Source organism: Lutzomyia longipalpis, chromosome 2 (genome assembly GCF_024334085.1).
Source record: "Lutzomyia longipalpis isolate SR_M1_2022 chromosome 2, ASM2433408v1".
NCBI classification, from domain to species: Eukaryota; Metazoa; Arthropoda; class Insecta; order Diptera; family Psychodidae; genus Lutzomyia; species Lutzomyia longipalpis.
The window spans coordinates 14,210,574-14,235,234 of record NC_074708.1 but is presented as its reverse complement, the minus strand read 5'-3'; the positions used below and the strand labels follow the sequence as shown (position 1 = coordinate 14,235,234).

At 35.5% G+C, this 24,661-nt stretch overlaps 2 protein-coding genes across 3 annotated transcripts in view; both read right to left on the bottom strand.

The window, feature by feature from the left end:
- LOC129790857 (uncharacterized) overlaps positions 1-24,661 on the bottom strand; it is a 679,906-nt gene that overhangs the window by 499,260 nt on the left and 155,985 nt on the right. The gene's annotated exons all lie outside the window — the stretch shown is intronic.
- Positions 1-24,661, bottom strand: part of LOC129790837 (uncharacterized) — a 59,239-nt gene that overhangs the window by 29,430 nt on the left and 5,148 nt on the right. Inside the window, exon 1 of one of the 2 annotated variants that reach the window (XM_055828616.1) lies at positions 15,469-15,514. The exons of the other annotated variant lie outside the window; for it this stretch is intronic. The gene's annotated coding sequence lies outside the window, so the exon portion shown is untranslated. Of the gene's footprint in view, positions 1-15,468; positions 15,515-24,661 lie in introns of those variants that run through there. 2 annotated transcript variants of the gene reach the window in all.

Below are 24,661 nucleotides of genomic sequence, written 5' to 3'. Positions count from 1 at the left end.
GATAGCGAATTTTGGCATTGACGATGGCAACCAGAACCATCCAAGTTGAAATGGGACAAAACTTTCATTCGATTGAGTAATTTCCTCTTCATGGGTGAAAGCTGATGGATTGTCCCAAAGGGTGCGATGCTCCCCGAGAAGCGAAAGCACTCACAATCCAATACAACCACAAGCCATTTGGACAAAATAACTTTGAGGAAGTTCACCCACTTGTTCCTAAGAAAAACAAAGTCCCTTTCAAACCGCATTTCATAATCCACCCACCCACTCTCTGGATTCCAGATGTTGTGAGAATTTTTATTAAAATCCTTCAATATCATTGCCACCCCCACGTCTTTCCATACCAGAGCACACCATCCCTTAAATCACGATAACTTACGGGATATTTAGGTTTTTGAATCACTGCGATGAGAGGTTGAAATTGAAAATTCATCCTCAACCTCATTTATCATTCTCTCCTTGCCTTTTGTCTCCACTGTCTAGCCGGAGATAAGAATAAATTTTAGAATCAGAGTTGAGAAAGAAGATTTTTTTTCTAAAGATTGTTTTTTTTTTTAAAAAGAAATTAGAAAATATTTTCTCTTGATTTTGGTGAAAAACTGTCTAAGAATGATGATCATAAAGAAAAAGAAAAATAAAAACAGTTTTTTATCTCAAGTTTTCGCTTCTACTGCGAAGCTTCTTCAGGGGTTTTCCATACAAAAAAGCATAAACTCCTTTAATAAATGGTATTGATTAAATAATTTCCTGTATTTTCTAAGAGATTAATCTTCAATCTAAAGAGTACAAAAGAGTTAACTCTGCCAAAAGAAATAGCATCAGCAATGAGGAAGGAAATTCAATGCCCAACATTTCACCTACATATCATTCTTTAGTTTTTTTTTTTTCAATCGCAATTGGATAGAGGACGACAATGTGGTTGGGTGGAAAATGCATGGAGTCTGACCGCTCTAACCCCTCTTTTCTGGTGCTGACAGTTTGACACTGAAATTCATATTCAATAAGGAATGAATATTTGTCTAAAGCTCTGCGCGTCGCTCCAAGATTTTTCAATATATTTTCTTGGCACATTTTTTTTTGTTGCCCACTCCCCCCCCCCTTGTCACTATGTAAGCTCCTTATAGAAAATTTATTATTAAATTTAGATGCAAAACGAGCACAACAAAGTGTAGGAAGCTCTAGAAAGTCTCTTCACATACAATATATTTCACGAATATTATACCATATTGAGTGTGAAAGAAAATTAATATAATTTCCTTCTAATGTTGTAGTTTCCGCCAACACACTTTCACAACCTGAAACTTTCTCCTACTTAGAGTACACTTTAATGCACGGTGTTTGTGTGTGTATGGGGGGTGTGGGGTAACACACTACATCACCTGGGTGGAATGATAAAGTACAATGGGAAAACGTGAGGTCGGAAAAATGATGGATTTTTCAATGAGAGTAAATTCAATCCAATAACATTTTATTAATGTTCACTCACGGGTGGTGAAGATGAATGGACCCCTCTTGACTTCCCCCAAAAACCTTCCCCATCGATTTTACCATCATTTCGGCACCATTGCCAGAGGATGCCGTGGGATGATGGGTGATTATTCTGTACTCTGTCGCACCACGAAAGGTGAAATGATGGTGAGGAAATACTCCACAAGGGTGGCTGTATTGACCTTCGACCGTGATTGGTCGTGGTCGATGAATATAAATTGATATTAAAAGCTGAAGTATCGTTTCTCTAAAGCTCTCGAAAGCATCTTCCCGGAGAAAATTTCATATTTATGGCAAAAGAAGTTCGTGAAGAGAATGGTGCTACAGATGCTCCCACCGCAGCTTGGAGAACATTTGGCCAATTTTTTAGCGGTTAACTTAAATTGAATTTTATGTACCAACCCGTGTGGAAGATATTCAATTAAGATTTGTAGCCTTGGTGCTGCTGTAAATTTTTCCATTAGATACAAAGTCTTTTGCATGAACAGCATGCATTTGGGGTCTACTAAAATGCAAAAATAGCAGGAAATTATGAGCTTTTTAGTAGGTAAATAAATAGAGATAAAAATTCTTTTAAATTTAAAATTATATTTTCTCTCTGTTTGTAAAGATCTAGAAGACTTAATTCAAAATATGAAAGTAAGGACTTTTAAGAAAAAATAAAGGAAAAATTGTGAAAAAACTTCATTCATGGATTGAATAAAGATTTTCGTGAAAAAAATGCGACTTTATCTTTAGAACATTATCTACAAAATTAAAAAATTTGTAATTTTGAAGGACTCTTTTCCATCTATGTCAAAGGTCATCTATATAAAAAACATCAGATATATTGAAACAACATTCAATTAAAATACATATTCGTCTCTCCTGTTTTATTATCCCGTTATCTTGTTTTCCACATTTTCCCAAATAAAAAAATAGCACCCCCTCTGAACCACCCTTTTTTATTGCAATTTTGTTGTGACCTAAAAGTCTTTCACAATATTAATCAATAAACACGCAGATTTACTATGAGACACAATTACCAATTTCCGTGCCATTTCCCTCCCCTTAGGCACACAATCCCGCTCAATTATCGCGAAAACACGTGGTGTTTCAATTAAAATCATCCCCAGTGGTTTTTGGGGGTTAAAAATCATACCACACCAGAGGGTTTTGTGCGGGATGTGGAGCATCATTTGCACCGCAGCAGCTTTCAAACAAATGGGATTATATGATGAGGGGCATCATAAAATGGTATGACCTTTTCATTAAAAACCTCCCCGGACGGTAACATAAAGAGCGATCTATCCATGAGATAAAGTGATATTTTATTGAGCCAGATGTGCTTGCCATTTCAATTTATCAAGGGTGTGTGTAGTACTTGGGAGCTTTCTCCGGTGCTGTGAGAGCCTCCTTGTGAGTGATTAAAATAATGTGCTATACCCCTGAGTGGGGGAGTCATTTTCCTGTCGGATTTCCCCCCAATGGGAGACATGTCTTTTTGCTACCAACGCACTGTACACAAACACACACACACACAATGATTCCAACTCCACAGCTTTGGAGGGGTGTTGGAAAGAAATGTGGGGAGAAAAAGAAAAGCTCCTGGACATCCCCATTCCGCGGAAATCGATATGAGTAATGGTTGGATGGGATATAGATTGTACTTACTGGAGCGTAAATTCCAATGTTTTCGCATTAAATCTCATTCACCCTCATCTGAAAGCTCCAACGTGGTTAGCTTAGGGAATATAAACGACATTGGGGGTAAGATTGTGTCCTTATGGAGGAATTCCGTAATGGGGGAGGAAATTTCTTTATATAGAAGAAACAGAAAAAAAAATCCTTTTCATACCCCCCACATTTACGATTTGCTGTCGATGCAGTTGACGGGGCCATATTATTCCGGAGATGTCCTTTTTTCCTTGGGAAAGTCATATGACAGTGAAGTGGTTATATGGTTATGAAGTTGCGATGAGGAATATTTTTACGAGGGAAAGGGAAAATTTTCTTTTCACAACATTGTTTCTCATATCCCCCACCCAATGGTTTTCTTAATAAATTTAAAGCCAAATAAGCCCAGCTCCGGGGGATTTTCGTTAGAATTCCAAGCACATTAATGCGTGATAAAATGTGGCAACGAGGATGCCTATAGAAGCACATTGTGCTGTCCTATCAGATAACCATTTGAGTTAGAACAATGCTGAGAGAGAAATGAATGATGGTGTAGTAGCGACCATATGGATCCACCATATTCGATTGATAATAAACTTTCTTTCGGTGAGAACATAGTATTTTTTTTATGTCATATTGGATATATTTTGGGCACACCCGGGAACATGCTATGACATTTAATATGACACACAATCGCACTCTATGCAGCTTTATTGTCATCCACAATATTGTATTCTCTGCACATGCATGGATTTTATTTCCGAGAAAAAAAGTATCAAAAGTTGATGGATTGTCGGTAGATTTTCACATGAAAATGGATCTAATGGAAAACTTACGGGTGCAGATGAACTTTTGCATATGGAAAACTTGACAAATTTCAATTGAATTTTGCTGCGTGAGAGCCACACTGTTGCTGGCAGATTTCTTAATTAAATGATACAAGAGAAGAAGTTTGTAGTTGCACAAAACTTGCTGCTATGTGGCTAAAGAGGAATATTTCATGCTATTCCTAACAAGAATAAGTTTAAAGTAATTAAAGCTTTCTATAATTCACTGCAGTGCTTTTAATACGAAGTTTAAGAGCTCTTTAAACTTGAACTTAAGCTTGGATTGGAATTGTAGAGTAAAGAAATCTTTTAATTACCCTTGCTCATATTGTGGGTTGAAATATTTTGGTAACTTAAAGAAGCTTAAAAGTAATAATTTTTATTTATTAATACAAAGTTAGGTCAAAGTTCTCTTACATGTGGATAGGCAAAAAAGAGAAAAAAAAACAGATGAAGGAAGACATAAGAGATCAAAAAGTTTGTCTCATTAATACAGAGAGCATAAAGATAGGGAAGACTTTTCCTAATTAATTTTGGGTTTACAAAAAAAAAGAAAAGTATTCTGAGAAAATGGCAAAAGTTAGAATCAAATATGACGTTTTGATTAGAAATCTTACAAAATCATTTTTTTTTAATGAAAAGCCTGTTTCTTGGTTAGACTACTTTAAATTAATCTTCTTAGAAAATCAAAAGAAAGTCCGGAAAATTAGCTTAAACGATTTAATAGATTAATTATGAGTTTAGCTTATTAGAAAAATGACTTTTTGATGAAAAAAAATCAAAGATTGTATAAAAAATATTGTTGTTTATGTTAAAAGTAATTTTATGTATCCACCAACCCTTAGATAAAGTTTCAAATAACCCTAAATCCTCCCAATTGGGACGTACAGAAAATTTCACATTGAATTACCCCTTCACATAAATTCTCCTTTTGGCCTGCCAGAGGAAAAGTGGAAAGAATAGCATGGCATAGAAGGGAAATGAGCATCCAATTCTGACCCTAAAAAAATTAAATAAACTCCGTTACAAGGAATATCCATTGTAAGAAATCCCAACATGTTCGTGTCTTGAAACGCAAATTGTATAATGTAGAAGTGAGGTTGGGGTGAGAACACATCTGGTTGGAGGAAATTTTCTTGTCCACACATGTGACTCCTTACCTGGGTGTTTTACGGTCTTCCACTTTTGATTTTCCGGCAGGGAAGTCCCTACGACAAAACACCGGAATATCATCCACCCGCACGGAACAATCAAATGGAAAGAACACCCCCCACAACCTATAGTATCATTATGGCGCAGCACAGCACAGCGGAAAATTTATGAAAATTTCATCTCATTGTTGGGAGTTTGTGAAAAGTGCCTTTAGTGAAAAGAGTCTTTTCCATTTCAACTATTTTGCGGTGGGTGGAAGGTGCACGCAGGAGATGAAAAAAAAACTTTTTCATATTCCCAACAATATGTTTTTTGTACATACTTTCATCGTGTAACAATAGATACTTCTCATTTCCCCATTATGTAGGAGCTTTCCATCGAATGATTCCGACGTATTGAAAACTTTATTTTTACTGCAATCCTAATTGATTTCCACTTTTGGTATTCAAACAGAGGGAAATTGCTCCGTCTGAATTTTTCTTTTTCTCGTCTTTCCTTCTTCTTTTCCCATTTAGACCGTATGCGGCATTATTTCCTCTTGGAGTGGCACCCACGAAAATTAATCACGAACGCTAGTGGTATTGGCCATTTCATTAAATGTACCATCAATTATGTGCGGATATCCATCGATGAGTTTCAGGAACAATGGCATCAGAGGGGGATTTTCACAGCTCAATGTTGTGCCCCATTCTTTTGGCCCATGGGGCGATGGGGATAATTTGAGAACATTATCATTTTACTGGCGCATTCATTCCATCAAATTGGAGAGTCAACCACTCTGTCATTAGCTTTTATGGATTATATGGCTATTGCTCATGTCAGACTATATTTATGTGCTTCATATCATTAATTCAATCCTCGTTCAACACTTTCGCACATATTCAAGGCAAGGCATCATTTTGGGCGGTGTGAAATGATTTATTTACTATCCCCCATCGTGATTTAACCATTTAGAAACCATGAAGCATAAACCAAAACTTTCCTCAATGTCTCAAAAGCTTTTAGTGTGTTTTTTTTGCACGACTTTGTGGGTCAACTGTCTGCCAGTCTAATTGATTAAGTGTCTGTCGCAGGTTCAAATCTTACTTTTTCCCCGTTCATCCTTAAATTTTCTTAAGTTAATTTTGCAGAACTTTGCAAAATACAATAACTTCTTAGAACCCCTTTTGTATACGTGATGTTTAATAGAACTTTAGAAATCATGCTTCATATCTCGGTCTTTGGAAATTCATCATCTCTCAACTGTACAGGTCATTGAGCAATTTGTTAGTGAGTTGTCCCTGCCATGGAGAGATAAATTCATGGTGAAAGAGATTTAATACAGTGATTTGTCTCTTGTTGCAAATAATGTCTCCTATCTTGAGATTAAAACAATGTACAATTTCCCGGAAAATTGATTCTATAAATAAATTGTATTTCCTGAGGGATTGCGTAGTTTTGAGTTTCTAATGAAATTTCTTGGAAATTCTTAGATTTTGTAAAATAGAAAACATTTTATTTTTAACATTGACACTTTATTTAAACATTTCAGTGTATGTATTATACCTAATAAATACCTTTGATGACTCTTATTCCTTCATTCATAAAGTTTGTTTTCAAAAGATTTTCATCTCATGTACTCACTCTCAGGGTTTATTGTGAGTATGTTTTCAAAGACACAAGTGTAAATAAATTAAATCGCCTCGAGGCTACTGCTAAGTAATATTAGCTTCAATTTTTGATATTTTTATTTTAACAATTTCTAACGTTTCGATTAATGTTTGTAATTTTATCTTAAAATTTATAATTTTTAATATTTTCTCCATGAATTTTCAGAGTTTGGCTAGAATTTCCTAGTATTAAACGTTAGATAGTTTGCAAAATTCCGCACGTACTTTTAACTTTGAAATTATATTCTTAAAACGTTTTATATTTTTATTTAAATAATCAAAAAAAATATTCAAGAATTTTACGATAAATAAAACTCTATATAGCCGCCGTCAAAACTATCCATGGCTTAGGGTTCTACTCGAAATTTTGCAGAAGAAGTTCCACAAGTGTGATTAAAGCTTTACATAAATTCTCGGAAATCTGCAAGAGTTTTACATAATCTCAGTTTTCAGATGAGTATTTACCTGGAAAAATGTACAAAGCACCAGTACATTGTAATTTTCGTGTAGATGTTAAAGGATATTTCAGTAAAAAGTTTACCATCTAGGAAATAATATTTTAATTAGCAAATGTGGTTTTAAATTTCATTTGTATATCCCCCCAATTGAAAAGGATCCTTTATGTGTTTGGAAAATTGCGGGAGGATTTAACGAGAAAGTTTACTTGCTTTACTCTTCAATGGAAAATTCTCTTCCTATTTTTGAATCCTCTGTGAAACCTTTTGAAATGGAGTTTTCTAATTTTCAGACCAAAGTCTTTTGAAAAGTTTTCCATAGCGAAAATTTTCGACAACAAATTCCAAAGTGCTAAAGGATTACGGAAAAGGATTAATATTTCATTTATTTTATTGCTTATTAATTGATACTTAAAGATAAGGAAAGGGATACTTTAATACATTTAATTTATAAAACAATTTCTTCGAAAATCACTCAGGTGACAAAAATTTCTAAATGAAAAATTGAAGGAAAATTGTGTTTTTCGTTTGATTAAAGTCTTCAAGGACAAAATGCATAATGAAAGCTTTTAAATTAAAAAAAACGAACCCCAAGTTCATTTATAAAAAAAATGTGGAACTGTTTTTTTTCTTAAGAAATCCAAAGAAACTACATTTTATTACATATTTAATTCAAGGAAATGCACAAAAGCATAACAAATGCATAGAATTTTCTTTTCATTTTTTATGCAAACTTCTGCATGACCTTGCATATTTAAAAGAAAAATAATTACTTCAAGAAAACAAAAAGAAATTCCTAGAATTCTTAATATAAAGTCGCAGACATTCTAAGCAACTTCAGGCAAATTTCCTCAAGGAAAAGACATTTCTACAAAATTCCTCCTTGTCTGTCTTTTTATGCGGACATAGAAGAAGGTGCGGGAACTGCGGGAAGCATATGAAAATAAGGAAATGTAAAATGTTTGGGGGAGAGATGAGCGTTCGTACAAAAAAAAACCGTCAACTTGTCATACAGAATACTTTACAATTGTCTTCTAAAGGTTCTTTTTTTTCACCTCCAGCGCTGGATGTTTTAAGAGAAAATCATAAAGCGGTGGAACACACACCGTTCCGCTTTCACACATCCACACTGTTTTTTTCTTTTACAATGCGCTTTATTTGATTAAGACGGAAGCCAAGGTGCTTTCTCCCATTTTCCCGCCACTCCATCAATCACGTGCTGCGAACTTTAGGTTGGGGGCGTTCTGGGGGAAAGCGTTTACATATAGTAGAATGGAGGGTTAGAAAAGCATGGGGACATTGCCAAGGGCCTCTGTACTGAATACAGCTCTTATCCCTCGTATGTTGGAGGAAAAATCAAAAGAGAAAATAGACCAACTGTTGCTCCATCTTAGCACAACGGCACCCCAGCTACGCAAGAAAAGGGATCTCGTTACATACAAACTGAAATGTAACTCCATTTCCCCTCATTATTATTGACAATTAAGCCTTAGCCCACATTCAACTTCGTCTCCAACCCCCCTTGACTTCTCCCCCATCAAATTAGATTGAAAACATTATAACGACTTTTGGAGCTTTTTCCTATCCTCTTCAACAGTGTTTTGCGTGCTTTTGGACAAAGACACCATCTTCCCCACGATTCTCCCGACGTATATAGCTAACTTTTGTGTACACAATCATCCGCTTTGGGGTAAAAAAGTCTCTGACAGGAGAGTCGCAAATAATTATCTCAGTTGCTATCCATTTCTCAAGATGAGGAGGTGTAGCGAAAACTTTCCATCAGACCCGGGAACAAAACACAAAATGGGACTTTTTCTTTCACCACCAACCGCAGCCCCTTTAGAATTTATCTTTCTTATTATGGTAATTGAGTGCGCAATAACCTAGGGCGTGCTCACTATAAGAAATTAAAGGATTATGTTCCGGAACATCAAAAAGACTCTTCTGACTTTTTTGACTTTTACAACTTTTCTTACCACACGGGATAATGTTGTTTAGTAAAAGAGTTTTATTTTGCATTAACGGATAATGCTTAAAAGTTTCTTTTTCAAATTAGGTGTTCAATTGAGAAGAGTTTGGAGAGAAAATTGCACAAAAAAAAAACGAATTTCCAAAAAAGTTTCAATTTGATATCTTCGATCTGATTCGTCCCGTATAAAAGAATATTAAAATTTCGGTAAATGAGATATAAAAACTTTTTAAAAACTAAGACGTTTGTTATTTGGTAATTTTCTAACTTATTTAGTCCACTAAATGGTTACAAGCCTCTGAACCCCAAAATCGATCCAATTTACACCAAATCCGGATACAAAAATAAACGTAAACCAAATATTAAACCGAAAAAAGCTCCAAAACAAATATCTATGTATGTTTATTGACGAAAAAACCTGAATGAAAGCTTCCTAATTAAATTCTTTTATTGTTCATTCAAATCCTTCTACACAAATCAATGGTCACACACACTCCACTCCACATTCTCAGACGCTACGTGCTGGTAAAGTCGTGCGTGGCTATAAATATCCCAAATCCAGCAAAGGCGGGCTTATATGTTTTACTGCTCTCGTGAGGTGAGGATGGTGATTAATGTGACGTGTGAGGCAATATCCTGACGTGAGGAATCATTAAATGAAGTGCACGAGAGTATCTCGTGTGGCTCATGAGTACACACACTCGCTGTAATCTCATGTGACTTTATCGCCTTTTGAGGCATAACACAAAGCGATGGAACACCCCATGAATGTTTCGCACCCAAGCTCGAAAATCACTTCACACTTTGCCAGAATCGCACCTAAAGAGATGCGAAAGTTCTCAAGCACTGCGTGAGTGGTGAAATAATGAGTTTGCCCGCTTCCAAAAGATCTCATCTCCTGTGCTGAAATAGTTTTGGCTCCTTTGACTCCACTAATTAATTCCAATGACAAAATCTCATCAGGAAGAATTTTGCCGCAATTTAATTATTCATTCCCTATTTCATCGCGAATGAATCCCATTTCTCACCTGTGCACATATATTTTTGGACAAAAAGTAGGGCAAGTTTTTCCATCTACCGCAACTTAATTTTCTCCCAAGACTTCTTTTGACATTAATTTTTCATACAAACACCCCCGAGGTATCTCGTGTGACAAAGCTCCCTATATCTTGAGCTGGGGAGTGACAACCACCCCCAACAGTTGGTGGGTGGTTGAAAAATGTTCCACTTAACCCCCCTCACACTTTGTATTTGAGAAAAAGTGCGTGCAAAAGTCACAGTGAGGCAAATTCAATATTAAAGACATGGCAAATTGCGTGACTATTGTGAGGTATTTGAACATTTTGACTGTGACAAGCGAATTGAGTTTTTTTTCTGCTTCTTCACCATATCCTACACTTTTTATTTATTTATAGTAGTAGGACGAAGGGTTGCACACACTGGTAAGTAATTGATGAGGTTGACTAAAACGAATTCTTACATTTGGGGACAAAATTGAGAAAATAAAATTAGATAAAGAAGCAACAGTTTATGATGTCGAACGGAAACATTTATTTTATGTGAAGGGACTTTTAGAGGATTGTTGCAGGAATGGCTTTTCGTGATTTATTTTAAAGAAAAAATCGGTTTTTTGTGATATTTTGTGAAAGCTTTAAATTTCTAGTACCTATTTAAAATTTTACATAAGGGAGCTCATGTGAAAAAGTAAATGATTTTGCAATGAGTAAAAGTAATGTAAATATATAAATTAATCAATTTTTAGTTCTTAAAATTTCTTATAAATAATAATAAAGCTTCTATGAGAATTTCTTGACAATCCTGGCCAAAAAAGGGATAGTTTTAAATTCAGGTAAAACGTATAACTTCAAATTTCAATCTTTTTGGCTAACACGGGGCATATTCAGCGACCAAAAAATCCTTGAATTTCGCTTAAAATTTTGAAATTTCAGTACAAAATTAAAAGATTTCAAAGGTTTCTTGGTCGCTGAATAAGACCCATTGTCGACTAAAGGTCAAATACAGATGGACAAAAACGCGTGAAATACAAAAATTGCCAATAAACAACGAATGTAAACTTATTTGCCTAATTCATCTTTCCTTACGTAAAGAACAAAACCTTATAAATAAAAAAAAGAATTTTTAAAATTTGTCAGTTGCATAAAATTTTTATGTACATATAAGATTTACACAAGATATAGAAAAAAACCAACAAATCATCAAGAAAAATGAAAAAAAGAAGAAATTAATAATTTACGGGCCCTTTGTCTCTGTCTCGATATCAGCTTACGTCTTTTACATTTTAATGTGAATAACCCAAAGGTTCTTCAGGTATATGCAACGTCAGCGACACCAGCAAACATTCATCTCCATTATACGACATCATTCTCCGTTATAGACTAAAATCTCAGAATTTTCCCTAAAAGCTCACAATTTTCTCGAACGATCTCTTTTTTTCGCCCGACAAATAAAATAAAAATTTCGCTACAACGGCAAAAGGAAAATTATGACAAATTGCCGAGGGAAGCAATATCGCGGAGATTTGAATTATCTATATAGGAGAGATATTGATACGATTTACTGAATAAAACACTCACATTCGCCCCCAAAAAAATATATCTTCCACCTTCTTTCCATGACTGATTTTATCACACAGTCCTAACTCATGTCACAGAATCGTGTGCTCTCCCTTGGGGCAACCGTCTTCATATATTTTTCCCCAATCGTTTTTCCGCACCATTCCCACATGAATATATTGTAAAAGTCAATCATAACGCGTCCAGTTATTAAAGTTGGTATACCACAACGCGGATGGGTCAGTCTGTGCGTTGTAATTTAATTTTTGAGTAGTATTAGTAGGCTAAGCAGATTTTTTGTGAAATTTGGCAATTTGATGCATAAAAAAGGTCATATCTCAAGTTCTATAAGACCTACAGAAATTTCGTGACCAGTTATGGAAAGCTATTGAAATAAGCTATAATATGACATATATTTCGATACATTTCAAGGTCACGTCCAGAACACAAAATGGCGGATTTTTGTTCGACCAAAACAGTTTTTTGCACTTTTTGTTCTCAAGGAATGGTTCTAGAGGTTTCTGATGTTCTAATAAGTTGTAGATAATTGCAAAACCTTTAATTTGATACCAAATTGAGCAAAATCGGACAGACCGTTCAAGAGATATGGCTCTTAGAACTTTTCAAATTCAAGAATTTTTCAAATGGCTATATCTTCTAAATGGCGACATAGATTTTCTTCATTTTCGGACTGGTGAAAGATATTGAGTCAGGCTACAACATATCAAAAATTCAAGGAAATCTATGATCGGGATTCGAAGATATTGCCCCTTAAAGTTAAGCAATTTTTGTTTTTGTTTTTAGCGCCTCTTGCGGATGTTTTTGAAACTTTAAATGTTCTAAACAGTTGTAGGGCTTCTCAATACCTTTCATTTGATACCAAGATGGTCAAAATCGGTTAAGCTGTTCCCGAGTTATATCGAAAAAACACTTTTTATTTTAGGCGGCCATATTTGCTAAACCGCTTGACCAATTTTCAAGTATGAATTATCGATGAAAATGTCTCACTAAGCTCTATAACCTACTAAAATTTCAGACCTCTAGCTATAAGGGAAGTGGTTGACGGTAGTTCAAAATGGCGGACGGTGGCCATCTTGGATTTTGAAAATGCGAAAAAATGAAAATTTACACCCACATTTCTATATAAAACTTCAAACCGGAAGTCTTTATCTGTTACCGTTTTTGAGATATAAGGCAAAGTTTGGCGCACCGGCAGGACGGCAGGACGGCAGGCCGGCCGGATCAAAAATTTTCCACCACCATTTTCGTAATGTGAGATGTCTAAAACGTGCTCATACCAAGTTTGAGCCCGATCTGAGGGGGTCGGTTTTTCCGACGATTACAATACTTGGTATGCCACGATTGTGGTATACCAACTAATATTAATGGGGACAACGAAAGGTTTTTTCTATATATTAAATGTACATACGATGCATCATGGATTTATGCATTGAATATAATATTTTATCTCAAGTGGTGTGACATCAAAATCCCTCGTCACCATGTGCAGAAAATACGATAATTGCCCAGTAAAAAATCCCAAATCGTAAAATGAACATGAAAAAGTCTCACGGGGGATGTTTATGTTGTAAAGAGGATTATTTATTGCGAGAGAATTACCCCCACAATGACGCTTTTTCAATGGCTCAAGCATTTTTCATTATACGACGTGATTGGAAAATTGCCCCAAGAAATATGAAGCACTCAAGTGAAAGTTAATGACCATGATGTGGTGCATTAAAAAGCATGCAGTTGAATTTTTTTTAAGAACCTCCCCCAGAGCTATTCTGTATGGCATATCCGTTCGTGGTAAAAGCACACGGTATTGAGCTTTTATGCGACGCTGAACTTTTACATTGCATTAAATCCCAACACTACCTCAATGATTTTCCTTGAGTAAACTTTAAAGACGCCCCCGAGACGACCATTTTTTCCCTCCTTTTTTTGTGCACTTTGTGTGCTTGAGGAATTGTGTGGTGAAAAAAAAGGATGTTCATGATGGAGGGGAAAATGAGAAAACGTACTCGAATATGTCTGGCACAGAAGGGCAAAAGGAAATTCTTATTGTGCACACGATTTTATATATTACAAAAAGTCTTTGCGGGGTTCGAGAGGAAATGAAATTTTTGGTAGAAACTCCACCACAAATTGCGGCGTCTGGCGGGGGATATCGTGAAATCGCAAAATTATATATAATAGCAAAATGGTTATAAGGGATTGTTTAACTCCATCATTTGCGAGGGTTGAATGGTGAATAAGGTTGAATTTCTGTGTGAGTAAAATTTCAACGTCTGGCAGTTCAGCAACTCATAAGCCAATTGATAGGGAGATCGTGAGGGCGTCTCAGCGGCGTCTCCGCGAGATATGAGATGTAATCTAATTACAAGATTATCTCTTCAGGTGAACAAAACGAAATGCCACAGACAAAGTATATAGGTATCTCTTAATATTCCGATATGGGAATATTTGAGAGGATGAGAAAATCCTCCCTCCGCTTTTAATGAAGACTACATAGAGAGATCAGGGATGAAGCTCAGTGGGCAAAAAAAATGTCAATAAACCCCCTTTTAACCTTTCCCCACCGCAATTCTCTCAATTGAGAGCCTTACCTTATTAAAATTTCCATGTCAAAGAGCTTTTTTTTCTATTCTCTCCTCATGGAGCTTTTTTTGCCCATCCGATGTATTTTTTTTTCTGTCTATAGCTTTGGAGGAACGCATGGTTTTGCTTCGTTCTCCTGGCTTTCCTCCTAATCCCCTTTCACATCGATATAAAAGCTATACACGACACTTTGAGATTCCATTACGATCTAATTTCGTACCTTTTCCTTTCAACACGCCACAACAAGGAAGGCATCGGGTAATGACGATGGAAAGTGCTGAGCCCCGCGATTGTGGTGTGCTCAACAAGGTGAGGAAATTTTTTCGTTGTGGTGTACTAGAACTACTACTAGGCAACACTATAGGAAACTAATGGAAGAATTTTGTTCTTCCTTATCGTAATTCAGAAGAGAGACAAGAAGTGTTAAGAAAATAATTTCTGTTTTTCCTTCTAAAGGTTTTTTTTAATTAAAAGTGTTCCAACTTTAATACATTTTTCATAAAAAATGAAAATTTAATTTTCCTAATTAAGCAAAGAAGAAGTTTGTATGGTTAGTTTAATTGTTTCCTTTACAAATTCTTTATTGATTAATTGCTTGCTTTGAACTTTGGGTACACAACACCTGAGTATTGAACCTCCCTTGCTACGTGGTGGCAGCAAATTACAAGTACATAGACTAGATGAGTTTTTATCTCATCTCTAAAGTGGTTGGAGTTCCATGTGATGGTACGTGAGGCAAAATATGGTGAGAGAAAAGTCAAGAGGAAATTGTGTTCACAATTAATGGCCCTGAGGGTGGTGGGATTGATCTTCCAAGATCACGAGAAATGGGATTTAACTTGAAAATATCTCTGACAACCAAAGTGAAATTAATTTGTGTGGTGGCATTACAATTCCGTGATGGCTTTAGGAACATTGCTTGACTTGTATTAGAGGGCGATTTGGTGCAAGAGCGGGGGTTGGCATGAATTTGTCATGTGAAGTGGATTTTGAGGCATATTCTCACCTCGGCAATGCCACGTCGCAAGTTTTCGTGTGAATTTGAGAAATATGCGGACAATTTTCCTAACGTCAAATAAGACTACGTCCTGAACATACCTGGAATTTGCAATGTAGATGGACGTATGAGTGACATTAGCCCGGCTGGAGGGCTTTTCGCAGAGACTCCCACTATCACAGCACCATATCCAGAGAGAAGGTAGGTACATAGCGCGACAAAGGAGAGAAAAGGTTGGAATTTTCACATTAAATTACAATTTCTCTTTATCTTCATGATAGTCAAGTGTAAGCTCTATCACCCACATAGTGTTGTAGCTTGGCAGTTTCTTTAACTATTCTCTACAGATGTTATCTTCTAAACTTCTCTACTACCTGTCTACTACCTACATACATAACATTAATGAATTTAGCTTTAATAAATAGTTTTATTGACTCTTTAAATTCATAAATAGCATGCAATTGTAAAAAATATATTTTCAAATAAGCAGTATTTTTTTTTAAATAACGCAACCAAATCAATATTTATTGTAGCGATGTTTTTTAGCCAAATGAAGAAAAAAATCTACAGAATGCGCAATGACTTTTTTTTTGTTATTTTAGCAAAATAACATTCGACTATTCGACGTTGGTGTAAATATTCATTCTCCCTGTTTATTTTACTCTAAATTGTTTGTTTGTAAAAATAATTTCATTTCCGGTGCAGGAATGCAAACATTATTTGTTCCAGAAAATACATCATTCCGATATGCTCTCACATTCACACCATTCTTCTAAAAATATGTGTTCCATTTATTTAGAAATATTTTCCAAAGCGGGAAATGGCATTTTGCACATATATCCCAAAAATCAACCACAAAGAAAACCTCTGCAAAACTTTCAATTGAATTTGAAAATAACACGAAAAAGGACGAGCAATAATCCTGTGCAGATGCCAAGAATCCCCGCATTGTATTGGATTCTGTATGAGAATTTTAATGCATATTCAATGTTATGTGGAATAGATTTTGGAAACTTCTTCATACGCTCTCAGTGCTTGCAGTCAAAGTTTTTTGTTTATCATTTTTCCCTCCAAACCAACTTTCAACGATGAGAATCTCAGCTGGAAAGTTTTCCACTTGAAATTCCCAAACTTGGTGCGAATGATTAAATGGTAAAGTGCAAAATTAATGGTGATATTTGTAAGTAAATCTCCCACTCTTCTGGGAAATTCCTCGTGCAGCTGCTTCGTTGAAAATATTCCAATGAATACATTATGCATTTTGTTAAAGCATTTTACTATACATTATGCAACATTCTAAATTGGTCGATTTATGTAAACATAGCGCATATATTGAAAATTATTTCGGGAGCATTTGCATATTTTTAGCATGGGAAATTTCAATGGAATTTTAGTGAATCAGAGTGGGAGCTATAAGGAGCTTTCGAGGCTTTTTTTGTAATTTATTTGGTTATCTGTAAATCGAAATGTGGTTAAATGCTCCACATATAGCGGTGTGTCACGACACATTCAATAAAACGCCCCAGATTGCCAAAATTGTAGGTAACACGGAAGATATGAATAACATTTACAATTTGGGCATTGCCCTCACCATTTATTGTGTTTTGGTTGCTAGGAAAGTTTTGGAATTATTGGATTTTTAAAAGAGCTTTCAAAAATTCTTTTGCAGTACTGTATGGCATTACTTTTTTAATTCTTAAGAAAGGACTCCAAATCATTGTAATTTTAATGCTAAAAAAAACAAGCTAATTTAATTTATTTATAATTTGTCTGTTTTTCTCAATTTTTTCATGGTATTCGGCATAAAAGTTAAATCTTTTAATATATACATACATTATGTATGTATGTATGTACTACACTCGGGAGACAAAAAGCATTTTTACAAGATGATTCTTTTGTATCTCAATACCCCCCTTCCTATGTAGCCTTGAATCATTGTCATTGTAGAAATCCTCGGAAATAACCCTCCTTCCCCCACGTTGTCTCCCGCTTTAGCTCTATGAGCCGTCTAAGTGTATGACAAGTGGGTAATTCTTCGTGGCATTGGGAATTGATAAAAAATGGATAAATACACGTACAATCACCCTGGGGATATATATGAAAAGGAAAAATATCCCGGGAGACGAATATGCTTGCACAGAACTTGTAATGAAATATTCATCAGAAGCCTGGGAGTTTTTTGGGGGTGTATAAGGATATATATAAAAAAAGCTCCGAAAGCTCTCCGTATCAAATCACTACAATTCACTTTCCACACCAAATGGCAGATAAATTCAGTCAATTGTGTGTCAAGTGTTTGTGCTATGAGAGTACGTGGCATAGTGCTTGTATATGAGAAGATGTGAACAAGGACTTGAGCTCCGGTTGGGGGTGTGGGGGAATTGGAATGCAACTGCAAATGGCACAAGATGCGGGTGGGTTGTATCGTACTGGCGTCGTGCAACATAAATTCAGAGAGTGGAGGGATGGAATCTTTGTGCTATCATTGGAGATTCCTAAATTGCTGGTACGTGACAATGCTGTGTTGTTTGACTTTTTATCAAAGTGCCGGGAGAGTTTTCTTGCCCTTTCCCAAAGTCACCCCATTTCCGCGCCACGATAGAAAAAAAGCAACAGAATTTGACCTTTCTTCGCGCACTGTTGCGAAAGATAAACCCAGTTGCAAAGTTTATGTGCTCTAGGGGGGAGGGAGACCTTAAAAAGGAATGGTCCCATTTCATTTTGCAGCTGCATAAACATTGGATAGTCCCCTGTATTGTATACACGGGGAAATCGCAACACAATCTCTTTGAGACAGTACTCTAGGGTCCCAAGGATGCCCATTGTTGGGGGTGGGAGGTAATTCATTTACTCTCTGCCATGATGGGAGATTGCGAGCAATATACATTGCCATACATCCTTGGGTATTTGTCTCAAGGTGGGAGGATAAATTTGATTTTCTACATCACTTGAGGATAATAATGCGGTGTGTCCGTGTGGGTCGATGAACCCACCGAGGCGGGAGGAAAAAATGGCGCAAAAAGGAGAATATTCCAGAGCATATACACACAACTCAATCATTGAAATTGACACTCATCTCTCCTGAGAACTTCCGAGAAAAATTCCACAAGGAGGGAAAATGGCAAATTACATCTCCGCCCCATATTCGTGACAAATTGTATGTGAAAGATGCCTTGTGAGTCACTCTTGAGATTGATTCATCAAATTTCATTGTGCTACAAAAGGCACTTTATAATTTTCCACGAGTCATCCACAGTCCATCGCGTATATTCCTCCTATGAATTGCTGCACGAGTGTTGAGAATGGGGCTACTACTCTACCACCCCAATCGTCCGTCGATGTTTCATTTCCATCGGAAACCATCCCACGACGGTGTGCAATGTTCACCATCAGCACAAAATAGAGTATTCAAACACAATGTGGGGGGGTGGCATCAAAAGCTCCCTGGGTACTCTTCGAGGTACTCCACACATTGAATTGCCTTGAACTGCGAACCGCATTCTCTCACCACATGTGTCGCCGCATGATGATCTCTCTGTGTGTGTGGATGGCCATAGAATAGAAAGGGGGTGGAATGGTGAATTATATACTATTCACATTCCATAATTCCATCAACGGTATCCCTGTATATATACGATTGTTCGCTGTGATTCCTCAAGCTATTCGTACCATTGCTATTAATTACTTTCTCGCCAGAGTTGCTCCACATTATGAGAGGATTCAGCCTGAAAGCTCAACCAGGGAACTTATGAGGAATTTCAATCTCTCGCACTGTTATGGATTTTAGTATTGTTGTGTAGAGAGAAAGGATTAGCATACATGCATGCATAATTGTGCATATTTTCTTTCCATTAAACGTGGCTTTGCAAAAATATGAATAATGTTTGCTATTAACCCAGATATTCCCAGGACTTTTGAAGTTTTAGCAAAGTCCGATTCCAAAAGAAAAGAAGTTCAGAAAAGTCAATTCTTAACCAAAAATCTTAAAATTTCCAAGGGATGTTTATCTGGTTGAAAATCTTCGGATTATTCATCGAGATTCTGATTATTCGTCTTGAAAATTCGAATAAGTAAGTTAAAGAAATATATTTTAAGTGTTTAAAAATTTATGGAGAAAATTTAAAACTACATAATTTGAAAGTTAAAATACAATTTATGGTATATTTTAATAAAATTCAACGATTCCACAGAATTATTCCATTAAAATTTGTTTCTGGAAAACTCCTGAAAACATTGGTCAAACTATTTCCCTGAATTAAAATGATGAATTTCAATACCACAAACTTAATTCAGCTCCCAAATAGATACCAAAATTCACATTTCAATTACTTCTAGTTAAGTTTTGCCAATTTTAACGCACCAGTTCATGGCAATAAACTCGGTTTCCCAAACAAGCTTACTTTCACAGGACATAACGCACTGTCCAGTGGTCCATGTTATGGGGATGTTTGCAAAATAGTATGAATTTCCCACGAGTCCAATTATATGCAATCACAGCATAAATTGTATAAAATTTACAACCCATCCCTATACCTTTATATCATACCAAAATTTCTCACCTATCTGATTAATTATTGTGTTGAGTATGAGTTTTGTTGAATTTATCGATTTCTATACTCAATGCGATGACACACGCCCAGAAATCGCGCCGTGTGTAAACTCCATCCTACGCACTTTCACCAAAGTATGTATGTACTAATCCACTGGTGGATTAACTTTTAAATGAAACTCAATATACAGCGCTAACAATGAAAACAGGGTCGAATCTCTATTTGCTTTGGATTCTCCCAATAGAATAACATTGATGTTGGAATGTTTGGATACTCCTTGTTTTTTTTATGTGTCCGAGAATCTCCTGGAGCTTTTTTTTTGTTCGGGAAGAGACCAAAAGCAATGGACGACATCAAAAAGTTTTCAATTGAATGAACATGGTAGGCACAGAAAGGATAGTTTTGGTATCCAAAGTTGGTGAAAAACATTTACTGTCAGAGTTTATGTGGATGAGTTTTGTGTGAATATTGTAGAATAATACTTTAGGGAACCTTATGGAACCCTCATTTTGCCCCCATGTTCCCCATCAAAACATAAGAATTGTGTTTACATTACCTTCGAAGAAGGGTAAGGTATTTGATACATCGGAAATGTATCTCTCAAAGCCGCAATGGGATTTAAAACGTAAAATTGAAATTTATGATTTTCAAACATACGGAAGTTTCTCTCTTTCCATGCGGTAAAAGCTTCCCATTTATGGTTTTTTTTTTCTTTCTTCCTCTTTCCTTCCCCCAAGTGTATGCCTATTTTGTGCTTCCAATCTAAATTGGTGAATGTTTATCGCACACGAGTGAGAGATATGAAGGTGAAATGGGTAGAATGGTTGTGCCTGACTCACTGGGGCGCCTCCACTTGGCAGTGGGGACGCCGAGTGTTCCGACATACCATGCTATTTCTCATGCTTATCACATGATATTTTAGCTGGTATTGTGTGTTAATTACAATGCAATAAATCCCAGAATATCCATGTTTTGGCGGCACGAGGGGGACTTTATCTGCATAGCGCTCGTTACAAAATTGAACACACACAGCTTGTCGCAAACCAACATTGAGCGGACTCTTATCCAGATGTGGGAAATTTTAGCAATAACATGAGTTAACTAGAATTACAAACACTATTTGTGGATTTAGCATTGCGGCTTTTATTTCTCTTTCTCTCTCAATTTAATTGGTACCGTGGGTAGAATGGCCAAAGCACAACGTGGAAATTGAGATTAGTTGTTGTTGAATTTATGTTCTTCAGTAGGGGAGACTAGGGGATAAATTATTTTGTAAAATCCTTGGAGATAAACATGGAATTCATAGGTTTTAAAATAGAAAAAAAAGCTTAAGAGACTGCTAAGGAATATAACCGTTTATTAACCCTCTAATGACCATTTAAAGTTAAACGTTAATCTAAACATAAAATTTTATATTTTCTCTAATTTTAGTGGAAATGCGTTAATTTTACATAGGAAAGAAAATGATTTGACTTAGAAAATGTCCTCTGTATATATCAGTAGAATAAATGCCGCGATAAATGCATTTTCATGTGTCCTTCAAAGTGATATTTTTTTTGTTAAAATTCCCTGAAGTCAATGAAAGTATAAAATTTCAATAAGTTCTATTTCACTACTTTTTTTTAAACTAGAAGTCTTTTCTAAATGAACAAAGCTTTAGAAAGCTTATCTGACTTTTCTGTTACCATTGAATAAAGTACCGTCATCGAGGGAAATTGAAATCCCTAACCTAACGCATAAACCATCCCTCAAGGAGACATACCTGTATGCTTCAAAATGTAAATGCCATGCATGTTTCAAAATTCAAAACAAGATCTAACAAATTGACTAACTTTTCCCTGACTTCCTCTAGCCATGAGGCAGATTGTCTGAATAAGTGAAATAAAGTTTTTCCTGGAAGGCTTGTTTTTGAGAGCTAACAAATTTTCCCCAACAACTTTTCTATATTACAACGTTGCAACAGGAGATAATACTTTTGAATCCCCTCAATTTTAGAGCATAAAATGCAAAATTCCCCCTATTTTAATTTATCCACACCCACATGCCCAAAAATCCCATAAAATGCTGCATAATCATCCAACTGGAATACTCACAGGCATCAAATGCAATTCTCATTGAAGAGGAGAGTAATATTGTGGGAGCTTTTGAAAGTTAATTCTGCAGTGACATTGATGGTGCTTTTTTCATGTAAAATATTGCCCGGCGATAATGTTGCATCCGCAACATATAACTCAGTTGTTTTGTGTATTTTATCAGCACATAAACATTCATTCTGCTGGAAAGAACGAATGCTGCAAATGTAATATTAGCAACAATGTTAGGGCTACACATGACCTCGTATATATCATTTGCAAGCTATTTCGCCAATGTATGTATATACAAAGACCATTTTATGACCAATCCTGGGAATAAATGAAAAAGTTAAATTGTTAACAGGAAAGGCAGGCAGTTGAACCAAATTTTAATTATGAAAATTTTCGCTCTAATGAAGCTTTTTTTTGTGTCGAGGACAAATGTGTGATATGCTGTATCCCTCAGAGGAGAGGGAGGGTTAATCAGTACACCCCTACGGAGAATTAGTAAACTAATACACCACAGTTAAAATTTTAATTTCAAACAACTTTATTGCCACATATTGTAGGAAATTTTGTGATGTAAAATAATTTGTGAATAGAGTGTAGTTAAAAAGAATTATAAAATAGATACAAAATCCAGAAAAATCAGCTTAATTAACAATATTGATATAATTCAATGCACAGGTACTTTTTATATCTTAATGAAAATCAAAATCTATTTGGATTATTTGACAATCAGAGAAAATCATTGTAGCAAAAATAATTATAAATCGACAATGAATATCATAAAGCGAGAAACGGAAAATAAATTAATCCTTTAGATTGGAAAATATCGAAAATATAAATCCATCATTTATTAATTTGATCCCAACAGCAAAATTTGAAAGACTCAATTTGCAATTTGGATCAATTTTCATTAAAATTTCATATCAATGATGAAAGCAAAGATTGAATTATATTTACCACGAGGAGTATTATTTACAGAATCAACCCCTTCAGGCCGTAATAAAAGATACTTTGTCTGGGATAAAAAATGAATAAAACAGAGTGGAAAAAGATTTGATTCATTTCTATGCTTTTATATTTATGGAAATTTTAATTTAATGTATAAAAACTAATATAGCTGCCTAATAACTTTTTTGTGTAGTACGAAAACAGAGAGCTTTCATTTCCTTAAAGCACATTAAATTTCGCGCTTTTTATTAATTTCATAATTTTGAAGAAAATTCAATTTTCATTTGCATACGATACAGCAAAATGAATGGAAAAACATTTTTCTCCCAAAAAATCAAACAAGTAAAAAATCCGCATCTGCTATTGTTGAAATATTTTAATGGAAAATTCATTCATAAAAGCTCGTGAAGAAATTAAATTCCCTCTCTTACACCACCAACATTGCTCGTTTTTCATCATCCGAGTGGGCTTAAGATAATAATTGTGTGTTGAGTGAAATTCCTATGTGGAAGTACTGAGCTTTTCAAGCTTAATTCAACCTGTCTGTACATTTTTCTTTGTATTTATCTCCTCCCCAACCCCATCCATAGAATTTATGTATTGTGTTCTTGGAATTTTACAGCATTTTAATTACACCTTCAGACACATTTCACCTGCAGAGAAATCCGCCACAAGCTCACTTCCTCCCCAATCTTCGACATTGCGATTCAGAAACACTGACACTTATTTCCCTGCTGCAAGCACAAGGAAATATTGTATAATTACAAAGTTTTATAAAGTTTCTTCGTGGAAGAAATCAATAATTTTCCAATCACGTGAAACCATCGCGCGCGGTATGCAGATGAGGCGGGGAAGAACTCCATTAGAGCACAATGAAATAAATTCATCAGAATCATGGTGCTATCATTCTCCACGTGTGTGTTGAAATATCAGAATTGTGAAAATCAATTTCCGATTGATACGCATGATTGATGGGCTTTTGCGCTGAGTTATTCCTATACCTCGCGGATGAAGGGAAAAACTAAGTTCCGTTGTTAATTCATTCCTCACCTACCGAAAAAGGGCGCGAGATTTTCCCCTCCCGCATACAGAGAAAAATCTCGTGTGTCACATTGTCCTTTTCTTGGTGATGATGGTGTTTGTATAAAATTAAATTCATCTGCTTAAAGTTAAATGAACCATGCATGGGAGGAGATGAAGAAATTACATTTTCAATGGGGGTTGTTCAGCTGTCTAGTTGAGTGGCTTTATAAATCGAATTTCACCCTATAAACGTATTAATTAGTTCAACCCGAGCTTCAACGTTCGATTCATAATTAATTCAGATTCTACTATTTTATTTTATGTTATTTAAGAGTAGGGCACGTTAGAGATGAAAGAATAAGTTTTCTATCCCCAAAGTTTACAAATCACAAGAACAATTCTATTGAATAATTGAATATTAATACAGCATAATTTTTTTTTTTTTATAAAATCAACACGAAAATTTTACATAAAAAAGATAAGTTTTCTTGTAAAAGTACATTTACAGGAAATTTAGTAGAAAATTTCCTAAACTTATTTTTAGTGTGCAAGTAATGTTCAAATCTTCAATTACAAGATACATACTATAGGGCTTTCTGTAATGCAACGCAACACATTAGATGCTCATGCCAAGCCATGCGTTGGTGTTAAACCAATTACGTTGGGGTATCAGAGGCTACCTTTCCCCAGAA